The 15,533-nt window shown below is 53.0% G+C and overlaps 1 protein-coding gene and 1 long non-coding RNA gene across 6 annotated transcripts in view; both read left to right on the top strand.

The window, feature by feature from the left end:
* Positions 1-15,533, top strand: part of MBNL3 (muscleblind like splicing regulator 3) — a 167,984-nt gene that overhangs the window by 51,389 nt on the left and 101,062 nt on the right. The gene's annotated exons all lie outside the window — the stretch shown is intronic.
* On the top strand, positions 8,041-11,579 carry LOC126050058 (uncharacterized). Its single transcript, XR_007509388.1, has 2 exons — positions 8,041-8,099; positions 9,570-11,579. It is a non-coding gene; the product is annotated as an uncharacterized LOC126050058 (long non-coding RNA).

Here is a 15,533-nt window from a genome sequence, read left to right as displayed (position 1 = left end):
TGTGGTGCCCAAGCACGCACTTCTGCATCCAACAGAGCCCGGCACGGCACATCATTGGCACCGCATGGAAAATCATATGTCATTGGGGTGGGGGGAGCAGAGGGTGAGTGCAGGGGGACAGTGGGCACAGGAAGGATGCGGCGCAGCCCCCCCTGTACCCCATAGCGCTGGCAGCCAAGCCAAACACCCCCCTGCCACCTGAACCCGTACCCAGTCCCAGCCCCAGGCAGGTTCCCAGCCCCTTTGCACCCCAGGGAACACCACAGATGGGAGCCCCTGCCCACCTTTGCCTGCCCTGTGCCATGCCACCCCCATGGGCAGGGGCCGTGAAGCCGTTCCATGGGGTCCACTGGCACAGCTCCTGGAGACACAGCCCCATGGCACAGGCAGATCCCTCTTACCTCCCTGGTCTGGCACCTGCTTACAGGGCTGAGCACAAGCTCCCCTTCTCAAGGCCTCCAGTGTGCACCATGCAACTGGGTAAACTGGGGCCCAGCGGGACAGAGCCAGCGATTCCCACTTCCTTCCCGCTCCAGGCACCAGTAGCTCCAGTCCTTCCCAGCAATAAGAAACCCCAGCATCTATCCCACTAACCATTACCTTCTGCAGGGGTCTGGCCCCCCCATACCCTCATTTTGTATACCCCATTACTCCTTTGTGCTCCCCCACCCAAGTTCTGTCCCATTAATCCTTCCTTTGCTGTCTCCTTCTCCCCGAGCCAGTGAACAGGCTGGGAGCTGGGGACACTGGTATCACCCAAACAGCACAACAGGACACTGTACTGAGCTGGGACCCCCAAAACCCTGCAGTGCACGGGACAAGGGACGGGGAAGAGGCGAGAGGAGGGACCAGAGCCAAGTGGGGAGCAGAAGAGCCATGTTCTTACTTCAGTGTGACTGGGCAGCTTCACCCTGCTCTGGAAGAGAACAGCAAGGGACAGTTACTGGTGGCCCCAGCAGCAGCCAGCCGCAGGTCTGGGCCCCCCACATCCCCCAGCCGTGCGGGCTCCGGCCCTGTAGTCTCCTCTGGCTGTGCCCCGTTCTCCGCTGGTGCCACTGGTTCAGCACCAGTTCACACCTGCAAAGGCTCAGCCCTGTGCACTTGCTGGTGAACCTGTGATGAGCGTGCCAGGTCTCTTCCTGCATGGGGGCAGGCTTGCTCCCCACCTTGTTTGGGCCTCGGCAAAGAGCAGCAAGCGGAGGAAAGCAGCTTGCCCAGCGTGCTTAGCAAACTGGGGCAGGACCAAGTGTCCCTTGTGGGAGGAAGGGGGGAGCCGGGGGGAGCTGCAGGCATTGCCCAGACAGATGCTGGCATGGCTCTTCCCGAGAGCTGCGTTTTGGGAGCAGGCAGACTGGAGGGCTGTGCTGGGCCCCCAGTGTGGTGGTGGGGAGCACCCAGACAGAGAGAGAGCCCGTGTGTCTGGAGAAAGCCCTTTTGGCAAGTTTCGGGGCTCAGCAAGCCTTGCTGAGGCCCCCCACATCAGGGGGAAGTTTTGTGGTTTTATGAGGCTGTAAATAGACAAAGAACCAAAATCTTCCCTGCAGGGAGGGTGCTGCGATGCACATCCCAGCTGAGCCCCCGTGATCCTGGGAATCCGCCGGCACGGCTGGGGCACGCTGGCTGCGTATCAAGCTGGCTGCGTGTCGGGGTTGGGATGCCCGCGGTGCCGGTGGGTAGAAGACACCAGCCGCAGATTTACAGTCATTACTGGGATTTTTGTGTTCTCTGGAGAGCTGCCACACCTGGAAGAACTCCTGCTGCTTGGGTGGAAGGCCAGTGCTAGAAACTCCCCTTCCCACTGTTCCCAGTGCTGTGGGTATGGTGATGCTGGGGGGATAACCTGTGCTGCTGCTGGGGAGCGCATTTGCTGGTGCCATTGCCGTGTTCGTTGCAATCCTTAGAGGTTTTTTATGGGCAAGTATTTATTTTGATTTAGTAGAAAAACACATTGTCCGCCCCCCCGGATCAAGACAGGCTAATTGCTCGGGTGGACGGATGAACGCAGTGAGCGGGTCCCTCCGGCTCGAGGGGGGCTCCGAGGCCCCCGTCTCCCTTTGGCTAACCCAGCGTCGCCCTCTTTCAAATGGCAGCTCCTTTGGTTTCTGAATACCTCCAGATGAAAGAGAGATAACTGGCAAACAAACTTCTCTGATCTCTCTGTACAAGCGGCTCTTTTCCCCTGGAGAGATCAGCGGTAGGTGTTGGAAAAGGGTGTTTTATTTCAGGTCAAAATTGTTCATGCTGAGGATTCACAAGCAATGCTGTCCTCCCTGCGACGGGCCCTGCAGGTACCGCTCGCATTGCAAAATCCCTCAACGTCCCTGGAGTGAAGGAGCACGTTGTGCTTTTGCGAATAAGCAGCTCCTGAGGTGCTGGGGCTAGTGAAGCTTGGGTTTTTTAAAAGAAGACCTATTTGTTACCATCAACCTGCAGTTGGAGCTGTGCAGCTCAGGCTGATGGCACCCTGCGCTGGGGCGCGCTGGGGCGTACCCGTGCAGGCAGAAGCGGTGGCCCCGTGTCACGTCCATCCCACCTCTGCCAAGTTCAGGGCTGCCTTTTGCCGTCGAGGAGCTGGTCTCATCGCCAGCACGTGGCCGCAGCCATGCCGGCTTGGGCAGCCAAAAAGTGGGGTGCTCCAGGGGGTGAGGCAGAGGCTGGCAGAGGGGATGGGGGTGAAGGGGGGTTGGAGCTGGGGTGAAAAGCTGCCCGTCCTCTCCAGGAAGCACAAGGTGGAGATGGGGGAGCAGGGAGGCTGTGCAAGCCGGCATTTCTCCCCTGATTAAAGAATGTAAAGCTGAATTTGATGCTGTGCAGAATTAATGGGGCTGCATTGTTTATTTATACATGTATACAAGTTACAAGTGCTTCCTGGGAGGAGTGAATTGTGAATAAAAAGCAGCAATGTGCTGAATTTTTAAAATACAGAAAAATTTGTTCTTACAGTACAAATGTGCGGTAATAATGGGGAGGGAATCGCAGAACTGTTTCCCTCGGGCCCTGCGCTCCAGTGTCCCAGTTTGCCCGTGGGGGACTCACACCTGGAGGTGGCCCAGGCGGTGCCAGGTACCGTCGGGTGTCCCTACGGCCGGTGCAGTGCCCGCTCTGTCCTTGGCGGACGTCGAAGCCAAGAGGCGACACGTGGGTGCTTATTGCCGAGAGGGACGGTGGAGAGCTCTGCCCCTCGCCGAGGAGCTCAGGATGTGACCGTCACCCTGGAAGACGGGGCGGGTTGGTGAGCCACGAGCGTGCCAGTCCCCTCCTCAGAGGGGCACGCACGGGAGCAGGGACCCCCCGTCTGCTGGTGCAGAGCGGCAGCGCCGGGACTGTTTGGGGTGGGTGAGTGGGGGCCCAGAGAAGGACGGTGTCCGTGGTGGGTCCTTGTCACCGCCCCGTGCCCCTCTGCCCTGGCAGGCTTTGGCCAGCACCGCTGCGTTTCGGCTGCCTCCGTGCTGGAATCGCTCACGGGGTCCCTCCGCGGCTCAGCCCAGCACCGTGCCGGATCCTGCCCAGGGAAGCCACGTGCACCAGGCTCTGCCAAAATAATGCTGGCCGCTGGGGCCGATTTGGGCATGCCGGGGAGGCGATGCCGTTGCCAAAGCAGGCAGAGGGGGTAAGGTTTGCGACAGCGGCTTTCCCACGCAGTCACAGATTTCATGGCAGCAAGAACAGGGCTGCTCCCTTCTGTTGTGTCCTCAAGCTCTGTCGTGGAGAGAACACAAATTAAAATTAATGACGGCCTGCCTTCCTCGGCTGCCCTTCAGAGCACGTTACGCACTGCAGCTGCCTGGCTGGCCGTGCTGACGGCATGTGCGAGGCTGGCTCTGCGGGGAAGCCGCGATGCTGCTGACTCACGCGCCGCCGCGGTGCAGCTTCCCCTCACCGCCGGGTCACACTATTGCAATGCTGCTTTTTTTTCCCCGGTTTTTTTTTTTGTTGTTCCCTTTTTATGGCCTTGCTGAGGAAATGCTGCATCGGCGTCAGTGCGTGCAAAGTGCTGCCTGCAGAATTTTAACTCCCTCCCAGGGCCTTTCGGGATGTCACTGCCCGTCTGGAGGGAGTCGTGCTGGCTCTTTGTCAAACATCACATTGATTTTAAAATTACTTTGATGGCTCTTTAAGGCAGTGCACTTTCTGTGGCCCTCTGCATTTGTCAAAGCTGATCTCTCTCTTTTCCCTGTGGCAGGGCAGAGGGGTGGCATTATCTGGTATGGCTGCATTGATTTTCTGTGAGCGGCGGGTCAGATTTTGGATGGGGAGAAGGAGATCAGAACTAACGTGTCTGACTCTCAATTTTCCCCCAGCGGTGCTCAGCTTTTGAGCAGGATGGGACTCCCTGAACACGCTGCGTCGGCAGAGTTTTTCCTCCCAAGCCACCGGGGCAGTGGACGAGACATCGCTGCCTGGGCTAGAGATTTGTAAGGTGCAGACCATGAGCTGTGATAAAGGGCGATCGGGGCCCACACGCTCCATCCTGCTAGTTCTTTGCTGAATCTGGCAGCCCACACCCTACATCCTAACCCCTGACAAGCCCATTTGACCTGGCTGCTTTTCTGTCGCTTGTGGACAAAAATGAAAGACAAACCAAAGACTGCAGAGGCAACACTAGAAATTAAGATCTAAAGGTGACTCATTCTGTCACCTTCTGCAGGCTGCAGAACAGCCTTTCCTTGAGGATAAATACAATCTCTGTATCTGTACACTCAGCTGTTAATACTGTAAACGAAGTACAATGTTTTTCAGATTATTGAATCATTACTGTCACTAGAACAAGCAGCTCAAGCAGGCTGCCAAGGCAGGAGATGAAAGAAATCATTAATTTTACGTTACTGGTTCACGCACAAATTTCTGAGCGGGGGTGATTAACTGCTGGAACAAGCCACCAAGGGGAGCAGGGGATTCTCCAGTTCCTGCTGTCTCCAGATGAAGGCTGGCTGCCGTTCTGCAAGGGATCCTTTTGCCAAAGTTGTTGGACCCCGTGCAAGTGCAACCGGCTGAACCACGGCAGGAGCCCACCACGTGCAGGGGGCCAATGGAGATGATCTGATCATCTCAGCCACACTTAACAGTTGTGACGTGCTCTTAAAAAAGGTCTTGCTGTTAACGCAAGTTCTGAATATCGGTGGATCAGTTCATTCTGACCCTTTAAAGAAATACCTTTCGGCTGACACCAGCCACTGGGCTAGCGATGCTGTCCCCTGCGCCTCTGGGGATGCTGCAATATGCTGCCTGCCTCCATGCCCTGCAGTGCTCAGCGGGCTGCTGTGCAGGGGCCATTCTGTGCACGCCGTACAGCCTCCCCTGGCAGGGAAATGCAGGTGCAGAGAGGTGCAGCACCTTGCTTTGTGGGTTGGAAAGGCCCCAGGGTGGGAGGGAGGCTGCTCTGAGGGTCACGGCATGGTAAAGCTGCCTTTGGTCAGAGTCAACTGCAAAAATGAGCTCTCCTGCGCTGCAAGCAGTTGATCATTTTATATATCGCTGGTGTGCAGCAGGTCACAACAGAGGACATTGGTCCTCATTGCCCTTCATCCCCATCTCTGACCCTCTTCCTCGCAGACCTCGTGCAGGGCTTGGACGTATCCCCCGCACTTGCACGCGGCTCCATAGCTCTGATCCTGGAAAATGGCTCTGATTAATTCTCAGGGCTGCTAATTAAGCAGGATGCATCTTGGATTTCTGTGCCCAAAGGGTTAGGGTATGCCTCGTTTGTTTTGCTTTTACCTGGCTCTTCAAGGGAGGGCTCAGCATCCAGGGGAGCAAAGAAGATGCAGCCAGGACGAGAGGGGACACATCTAGTACGTCTCGAGAGTGACTTGCTTGGTGAGACCTCAGAGAAGAGCCTATTTCTCAGGCCCCAACGCCAAGGATGCTCCCTGCCATAGGCTGTTATGTGAGAAAGAGTTTGCTGCTACTCATGGGGCTGAATATTCGATGCTCCCTTCACCTGCCAAGCAGCAGAGATGCCTGGGCATCGCATCACATCCCAGCCTGCTCTCTTCCCACGCTGTTGCTAGGACCTCTGCCCTCAGGGGAAAGTCTCCCCCTCCCCAGCCCCATCTGAGCTCCAGGGTGGAGGTCTGAGCTCAGAAGTGCTGAGCATCAGACGTGGGGTCCTTCCGCTGGCAGGCAGTGGAGAGGCTGAGCTGTCACTGGCACATTATTTACCTGAAGCTATAATGGACCCGCTCTTTCCAGTGTAGTCATGCTTTTGGCCTTAGAATAAATGCAAAGATAAAAAACCCAACAAAACCCAAACCACAAAACTACAGGAGAAAAAAAAAAAAAAGTATTCAAGGGATTTTTCTGTGCTGGCCAGGTTCTGCTTGGTATTCAGAACTGGAAGAAAGTAGGAACCTTAATGTTTACATCCGTACCAATTTAGGCTTTAATTTAGGCAATGTAATGCAATCTATCTTTCTCTGGATTTTAATAGCTTTTCTATTATTTTGCTCCACGGATACTTGGAAATGTGAGCTCCTTTACTACGTGACTACTTAGACCAATAAAAGGGCTATTTGCTTAACACATTAGTTTGCAGGCAGGCTTCTATGAGGCTGCTTGTGGAGGCTGCCTGCTGTCCATGGCTGTGGGTATGAATATGCATAATTAATAACTGTTATTTGCTGGACATCTATTCCTGAGTGCCTCAGCTCTCCTTGACCGAGAAATTCTTTCTTTCTCAGATCTAATGAAAGGTTTAGACTTTTTAATTTATTTTCTTAGATTAGACTCAGAAAATAACCTTATTATTCTAATAGGTAGATTAGTCCCCGAGGAAGATATGAATAAATGAAAAAGCGATAGGTGAAAAATAGGCCAGGGCTGCTATTACAGAAGAATCTTCTTGACCTTTTAATTTTTGGTTCAAAAGCACGGGAAATCAGAATCTGTGAGCATGCAAAGTGCAGCCAGCCGATCGTGCAGCCCCAATAGCTGTTTTTCTGTGCAAATGATAGAATTTCTACTAGAGCAAACATTTTCTCTGGAAATACATTTTAAGGGCCTGTTGTAGTAAATCTATTTTAGATTGCGTCAAGTGCCTAATATTCAATATGTGTTAAATCTAATTTTGGACTCTACACACTAGAGGGAGCTATGGAAAAACCAATTCCCCTGCTGCTGCCAAGCTCCTGCCCTTCTCCCCAAAGCCCTGGCCCCTGCCAGCTCCTGCTCTCTCCCCTGAGAACACGGGTGTCTTTGAGGAGCAAATCCTGAAAATAGCTGTTTGGGGACGTTGGAGGAGCAGTTTTGTTGAAAGTAAAGTGTATTGCTTGAATATGCTGATATTTGTCAACGTTTTAGATGGGAAAAAGGCTTTTATTTCCATCGCATCAAAATGTTGCATTTTGAGAATGTCCTTGGTTAGGTGATGTTGGTCCTTTTGGACAGTTACTCTGTATTCCTGCTCCACACCGAAACTTTGTGTATACAGCCGGGAAAAGCTTTTACACAGGATACTGCTCTCAGCAGGACAAATTGCCACTGTTGAAGGTATCCAGGACCCAATGAAAATGTTTCAGGGGACTGGAAATTATTTTTGCAGCCTTGTTGCATCTGAAATTCCAGCTTTTTCTCCTGCTTCCAGCATCTTTGCTATCCTGCACAGGAGCGGGAGTGGACCGCTGTGGTCCCATCACCCGCAAATTTGCCTAATCTCTTCTTAAAATCCCCTGCACTCCCAATATCTGCAGCTTCCCACGGAGGGGAGTCCTTGGGGCTGGGGGAGAGGGAGCTCCTTTGCTTTTCTTCTGCCTGATCACTCTTTGTGTTGGGAAACAGGGAATGGGATTTCCCAGCTCACCAGCAAAACCCCAGCTTCCAACCACCTCCCTGGCCCCGTTTTCCTCGGCTGAATGATGCTCGTTTATAAAGGCTGACTTGCAACAAAATCTTCTTTTTTTCCTCCTCTGGGAGCTAATATTAGGATCTGGTGACATAATCCCCATGCACTGATGGAGCCTTGAGGAGGTTTATGCACTGCAAGGCCAGGATGTGCCGTACAGCTGCTCCGAGGGCTGTATTTTCACAGTGACAACTTGCACCCATGGCTTTATGGAAAAGAGTGGGGCTGTTAGTGGAACAAGACTGAAATCAGTGCAGAGGTATGAGAATTTAGCCCATGCTGTTATTAATGGTCGTTACAGCGCTGCATATGTGAGGCCTGAATGATAACAGGCGCAGTCTGTTTGCTTTGCTGCGTTACAGTACAACAGCATCTTTGTCGCAGCTTTCATGAGCTGTCTATGCCGCGGCTCTGTTAAGGGCTGCTTTTCTGTCTGTAAGGAAACATCATCTCTGTTAAGGCAGAAATATTTCCCTCTGAACGACAAGAAAAGAAAAGCCGAGCAGTGGTCTTGTCAAGTGCTGTTCCACTGATAAAACAGAAAACAGGACAAAAGTGTCCTCCCATCAAACATGGTTATTCTCGGCAAAGAGCAGGCATCTCCTATTTATTTATTTCCTCTCGCTCCTGTGCTTTTTTTGCGCCACCAGCTGTGTAAAGTTTCAAAGGGGCTCCGGGTCTGATGATGCCGTTCCCCAAAAGGCTTGTCACTGGGAATAAAGCAAGCCAGCAGAAATCCAGGCTGGGAGAGAGCAGCAGACACTAGCTAACTAGTCAGGAAGGCTTTCCAGGATTTCAGCTGAACCTGTCACAGCGGCGGATGCACGGCTCGGCGGGTGGGATACGCACATGGTTGCATTTTGAGGACCACGGGTTTGAGCCGCAGTGGTGCGAGGAGTGGCAATCCTTCCCGTCCTCTCCTGCTCTCCCACGGTGATTAGTGCACCTTCTGTAAATCACGGGGAAAAAAATGTTAGCTGAGTAATGCTTAAACAAAGCATCTGTGTGTTTTGGTACGGTGGGGAGTATGCAGGCTGAGCTGCCCAGCCTGGCCCAAGATCAAATTTAGAGCAGCTTTTAGCTTCTGATGAAGCCCGGCACATGGTTCTGCTTGGGGCAGTGACACACTGAAAGAAGCAATGGAGACTCGTTTGGGAAAGGGAGCTACCTCCTTGGCGTCAGTCACCTCCTGAGTCCACCGATGACCCAGGGAGGTTTATTTGAATCGGTGATGGAGACATTATTCCAACGTGATCTGAAATGCGCACCAGACACAGTATCTGTCAGTGCTGTGATCTGCAGGGAAAGGTCTCCAGGGGGGATGGAGCTGGTTGTGTTGGGAGGTGATGCCGCGATACGGAGGGACACACCAGGGACAGTGTATGTTAGGGTTCCCCTGCATGCTGGGCATTCTTGGGAAACAATTCTTCTCCTTCTCAGGTGCACCTCAGGCTCTCCAAAGGCACAGCTGAGCGCTGAGGGACAGAGTAGTGCCCTTTGTGTTCTTCCCCACTGGTGTACCTAGTTCAGTTAGAAAAAAGGCAGCAAGGCTGGCAGAAGCTGCTCTTTGCGGTTTCCGTATGATGCAGGAACTGAAAGTAGAAACTCTGCTTTTTATGGCTCTCGTAGCAAGGCTTCCCATTTAGCCCAGGAGTAGCAGCTGTTCTCCCGGTTTACAACACACAAACAGTCTGCATTGTTTTTTGATTTGCCTTCTTTATTACAGCAGATATTGGATGGGTAGCTCGTGAAAAAAAGCAGGGGAAGACCAGCCCAGCCGGTTTGCTTTCCGACATTTGGGAAATGCTCTTCCAGCACATGCTCTTCCAGGCAAACACCACCCAGGTGACCCTGCGGACGGTGCTGCTTTCTCCAGGTGTGTGGGAAGGGGGTCTTTGGGGCAGAGCGTGCAGGCAGGTGGGTTAGCGAGCTGGCAGTCCCAGGGCAGCCTCATGTATCTGGGATGTGTGCGAGCGCTGGGAGATGCCCCATGAGCCAGGCAAGAACCAGCCTGCAAGGTTGGCTCTGCACGGCTGGCGGAAGCGCTGCAATCAAAAGGGACTTTTTTCCCTCAAGTCGTCAAACACGACTGCGTTAATGTGAGGGAGCAGACAGCTGAGTAGGCAGGGGCCATTTTAACCACACGGTAACGCCTTTTTTTTTTTTTTTTTTAACCAAGATCACACCTGCAAATGGCTGAACCGATTTCTGTAACTCAGGGTCCTCTGTGTCAGGCGCTCAGGGGCGACTGCTTGCTTGGCTGAGCCTTCTGCAATAGGCACGGGATTTTCTGAGAGCTTCCTCCAGCTCATCTACCCTCCTGGCTGCTCTCGTGGTGCAGCAAAGCAAAGGGGCTTCTGCCAGGGCTTGTCAGGCAGGCCGCTCTGCGGGGCTCTCCTCCGCCTTTCGGGTGACTTGAACGCTTGTGAACTGGAGGCAGGTTACCGGCCCTTGCCGCGGGCAGAGGCTGTGCCAACACGCTGGTTCCTTCAGCTCATCGCTCTGGCGATTACGGCTCCACTCAGCCTTGCAGCGCTGCTGCTCTTCCCTCTCCCGGGGTTTCGGCAGGCACTTCTCCGGTGTAAGGTGGTGTCACTGGGGACTGGGATTCATTTACCAGAACTGTTTCGCGCGCACCCAGATTGGGTGCAGGCTCCGGCCATCGAGGGAGAGGAGCGAATGCCAGCAGCCAGTGAGTCAGCGCGCTCCCTCGGTATTTGCTAGGCTTGGGTGGGGTTCCTCAGAAATGCCAGTTCGCTTCCAGAGAGACATAAATCACTACGTTTATACAAGCTTCAGTTCTGCAGATCCCTGTTTAACAGCCAGGATGGGGCTTACAGTTAATTAAAAAAAAAGAAGAGGGCATGTGAAAGCAAAACCCAAATGTCTTTAATAATTATCCCAAGAGCAAAAAACTTTCCCTCTTCCTTCAGATGATGACAAACACTGGGGAGCAGCTGCCCCCGGAAACTTGGGCCCCTCCTGCCTCCCCTCCCTTTGAAGCTGGGTTTCCTTCCCCTCGGCGGTGCGGCGACGTGACCGGGGACAGCGTGTTCATCACGTGCTGGCACTCTCGCTCTCTGCGGGGCTGTGCCCGGCTGCTCCTACAGCCGCCCGTGTCCTCCCTGCAGAGCGGCTCCTCCGTGGCTGCTTAGGAGAGGGGCAAACGGGGCGGCCGCAGCCGTTTGCAGGCTGCGGAGAGGGAGCGAGCCCTCCTTCCCCGTCTTGCCTGGCTCTGCGCATCTCGGCGTGGGTGGCGCAGGGGGGACAGGAACACTCTTTTGGTGGAGGAAGGAACCAAGCGTTGTCCTGTGGGTTTCCCACCACATCAGTCAGCAAAGAAAAACTCCCAAAGCCTTAGTTAACACATCTGGGCCTCCCTTATCTGCTCCCACGAATTAACTGGGAGCATCTTTTCCTGCCCTTTCTTTGCTGGTCCAAGTCATCTCATTTGAAAGCCTGACTACCCGATGTTTGGGCTCTTCTCTCCTGCCTGCACCTGATGCTCACAACCACCCATGGCCCATTGCCTCCCTTGTGAATCCTTGTTCCCCTCCGGTGTTTCTACCTTTGATGTTACGTTCCTTCCCTTGTTAAGTCCAAAGAACAAAGCTGTCCTCCCCACGCTCTCAGGTGCTCCTTCTTTTCCTAACTGAGCTCTGCAGTGCAGAGTGATTAATAAAAAATCACAACGTCACCTACAGCCCGCCCCATCGCATCTCTTAATGTCACCACCATGCGAGATTGTGTGGGTTTTCCACTTTTTAGTGTCTCTTTGCTGCAGCAGTTGTTTAAAGAGAGGAGGAAAGCTGAGAAATCCCTCCCCACCTGCCAGAAGAATTGAGTGATTATTTCCGTTTGTGGTGTGGCGGTTTGATATCATCATTCATGGGTATTAAAAACTGTTATTTGCCAACATCAGCTGCTAAAAAGAAAAGATTTCTAATAGTCTACCAGGATTTATCTTACTGAAGGTGTCAGACTGATCCTGGCCTGTCAGCCTTTTATGAGATGTTGTCTTCTAAGCTGAGCTCATGGCCTGCGTCTCTGCTTACCCCTCGATAACGCGTGTAAAGTTAATATTCAATTGTGACCGTTAAAAGCAGCTTCTGCTCGAGTGGGGTTAGGTGTTGCAGACGCATTTCCCGTAGTTAGCAGAGTCAGTAGGAGAGTGCAGGAAAGCAGTGCAGGACCCTCTCACAGCAAATGCTGGGTTTCACTGCCGTGAGGGTGAGCAATGTGCAGAGCGACTGTGGACCCAGAGCCCCGCTGCCCTGGCTTATTGAGGAATTCAGGACAAAACCTTCTGAAGAAAGCTTTGCAGCAAGAAAATGCAACACAACAGCAAGTTAAAGACCAGGGCGGGACTTTATGGTGGGCATGAGGGTGGATCTTCTTCTCCACACACTTTCTTTCTGTGTTTTCCTTGGGGTTTGTCACAGCAGGGGTGGGAGCTGTAATGAGTTACCTCCTTGGTGCTCCCCATAGCAGTGTCTGTCTCGCTCTTTTGATAGGTTTGCAGCCTTTAACAGCAAGAAAGGGAATTAGCTTGTGGCTCACTTCTTAGTACCTCAGAGGATTCATGGTACCAAAAGAATGTGGGACAGGGGAGGGGGTCACAGCACCATCCTGAAGCAGCAGGTCCCTCCAGCATGGGTTGCAGAGGAGCGCCGAGTCTCACGGCCCTGCAAGGGGATCTGCAAGCAGGTATGAAGGTGATGCTGGCCCAGGGAACAATCTCAGCCTTCATTAGCCCTCTTGGGCCAAATGATTCTGAAATACAGTCTCTTTCTACATATGTGGTGGACTTGGCAGCGTTAGGTTAATGGTTGGACTTGATGACATCAAGGGTCTTTTTTCAACCTAAATGATTCCATATATACACTGTCACCGGGGCACAGCTCTGCAGCCTTATTTCTGCTCTGCCTGTGGATTTGTTCATGTTTTGCATCTGCAGGCAGCCCACGGGCACATTAGCAGGGCTTTGCAGAGGGCAAGCAGGGCCATTGCCACGGCTGGCCCCCGAGGAGACGGCAGGGACAGGCGAGAGTTGGCGGCAGCCTGTGTTTCGGGGAGCTGCCGGCGTGGGCGATGCGGCGGGTGCTCTTCTGTGCTGCAGCCACCGCTCGTGAAAATGGGACCCAAATGGGTTTGTTGGGAGCAAGCCAAAGCTGGAATTAGAGCGTGACTGTTGTGTCCATGGGGGGAGTAACAGCAGCCCCGGACCAGCTCACTGTGTAGGCAAAGAGCTGCCAGGAGGGTTTGGTGGAGCCAGGGGGACAGGGCGATGGAGACGGGGCTGCCATGGGACTGGAGGCTCCGTCCAGTCCTCCTCATTCACTGCTACCTGAGGCTACCTGAGAATCTCATCACTTAAAGGGGTTTAAAATCTCATGGACCTTGGGGGAGAAAGGGGAAAGTGCTGGGGGCTAGGCAGGAGGTAGGAGATCTCTTCCAACTGTGAAAATCCCTGACTGCCTTGTGCTGCCTTGTGTGAGTGGTCATTTACTTCCCAGCCGGAGAGCTGCTCGGTGAGTGCAGCGGCAGGAAATCCCGTTCCATGCTGGAATTGCTCTGGGTCACAGGGTTTGCAGATGCTAATTTCTCCAGTGCCCGGACAGCCATGCCGGCCTGGTGCCGCCAGTCCTGCCCTCCTGCATGTGTGTGCTTGGCAGCCCTGTGCAGTGCGGAGTATCAGGGATATTTCTTCCTCCATCATTACGACTAGCTTACACCACGTGCCACTTTCTGCTGTTTTATTTAGCAGTAAAGAGCACAAGGCTGCTTGCTCGCTGCAGCCTGATGGGGTGAGCATGCCGTGGTGCATAATGCAGGAAGGACATTGAATCTACGTGCTCCTTCTGCTGTCCACGTTCGCAAAACCACAATAATATCGCTTCCCTCCAGACATCTGCCAAAGACACAAACCTCTCCTGCTTTGTAATTCTTGCCCAGGAGGCTTCAGGACACAGATGAGAAGCTGGAGACTAAGGGCCCCCGGTCTGGTCCTCTCTGGCTTCCAGCCCCAAGCACAGAGATCCGGGATATTCCCGTTTCTCCTCTCTGCGGCAGGATTTAAGGTTCACCCAGCTGGTCCTCTGCCTCTTCACAGCGTTGCGTGCACAACCCAGCTGAGCATCCAGCCTCGAATATAGGCCCTTTAAAACCACCAGCTAAACAGCCTGCTGAAGCGCTGCAGTTTTGTGCAAATCCCAGCCCAAGTTACCCAAGCATGGGCATGGCCAGGCTGCCTCGAATGGATGCTGTGAGCAGATCATGCGCTTCCAAAGCGCGTAGCCAGCTGGAGATGTAAAGCGCCTATACGTCCACCCGCAGAGAGGAGCCTGCCTCTCAGCCTGCCCCGTGCCAAATATGGGATGTAGCATGAGTCAAAATGAGGGACACCAGAAAATAATAGACTTCACATGAAGAAGAGCAGTAATTCGCAGCTGTAAATCACCTTTCATCTACAGATCACAGAGGCGTCTCAAGCACTAATTAACGCAGCCTTGCAGCATCCCTGCCCCATAACTGGCGCGGGGCGATGGTTATTCCATCCGCTGGCACGCGGCCACGTGTCCTTGCAGGCACCTGCAAGAGGGAACTGGCTTGCAGGGTTGGTCCTGTTCCACTTCTCATGGCCACTCTGGAGGTGCCCAGGCACCTGTGCCAAAATGCTGGTGCGTGTCCCAAACGTGTGCGGGAGGTTTGGTGTCTGCTTCCACAGCAGGCAGGTGAAGATGGGCCAGGGCTTTGCACCAGTGAACGGACAGGGGGAGCAGAACCCACTCTGGATCCAGTCCATTGATGCCTTCATTTTCACTTGGTGTTTTCTATGTGGAAATCACTATTTAGGACAAAGAAAACTTGAGCAAGGAGGGTAAGACCCTCCAGCAGAAAAGAACCCTAGCAGGGTTGTAAATAAATTATGGCAGGAAAGTTTCCAATCTCCTAAAGTTTTCAGAAATTTGTGTGGGTGTGTATGTATATATATATATTTATTTATTTATTTAAAAATATTTTCAAAAAAGCTAGGGTTCTTTAACCTTAGTAGATTTCTATGTGAAGTTGGACACACCCAAAGCACTTGTTACCTTGGGCATGGAGCAGAGAAGGCAGGTTTGCAAGGATCTGTATGTGAGGTTGTTCGTATTTCTCAGGCAGCGTGTGGAAGCCTGGCCAGTCCCAAGTCCCCTGCTTCCCTGAGTTGAGGGATCTTTCCTGGGGAAAATCAAATATGCTTTTCTGGGAAGAATTTAGGTGTGAGATAAGAAGTGGCATAATCAGGAAATTTCCCAGTTAGCTGTTGGTGCACCAGACTCATCTTCCCTCCCTCTGGGCTGGGTACAACAGACACCCTGCGGCACGACGGTGCCTGAAGGATGTAACAGGAGACTCTGGGCTACAAAACTTGTCTATTTTGAGTTTTCAGTGAGAAAAATGAAGCAGAAGTTACTGGGCATGTGGGAATTCCAGCATGTGGGAACTGAAATGTAAGACTGTGAAATATGGGAGAGGGGAATCAGGCTGGGTAGTCTCTCTCTGCATTCAAAACGTTTATGAACACTGTTGAAATACTGTGTGTGAGCATTTTGCATGGCTGAAAACAGCTCTGCAAGGTGCCGGGTGACAGTGCAAGCCAGCCCCTGGCATCGTGCGGCTCCCGGCACTGCGTTACTGTCACGCCAGGAGC

Source organism: Accipiter gentilis, chromosome 24, assembly GCF_929443795.1.
Source record: "Accipiter gentilis chromosome 24, bAccGen1.1, whole genome shotgun sequence".
Classification (NCBI taxonomy): domain Eukaryota; kingdom Metazoa; phylum Chordata; class Aves; order Accipitriformes; family Accipitridae; genus Astur; species Astur gentilis.
Note: the sequence above shows the minus strand (reverse complement) of the source record. Positions and strands in the feature narration are given on the sequence as shown.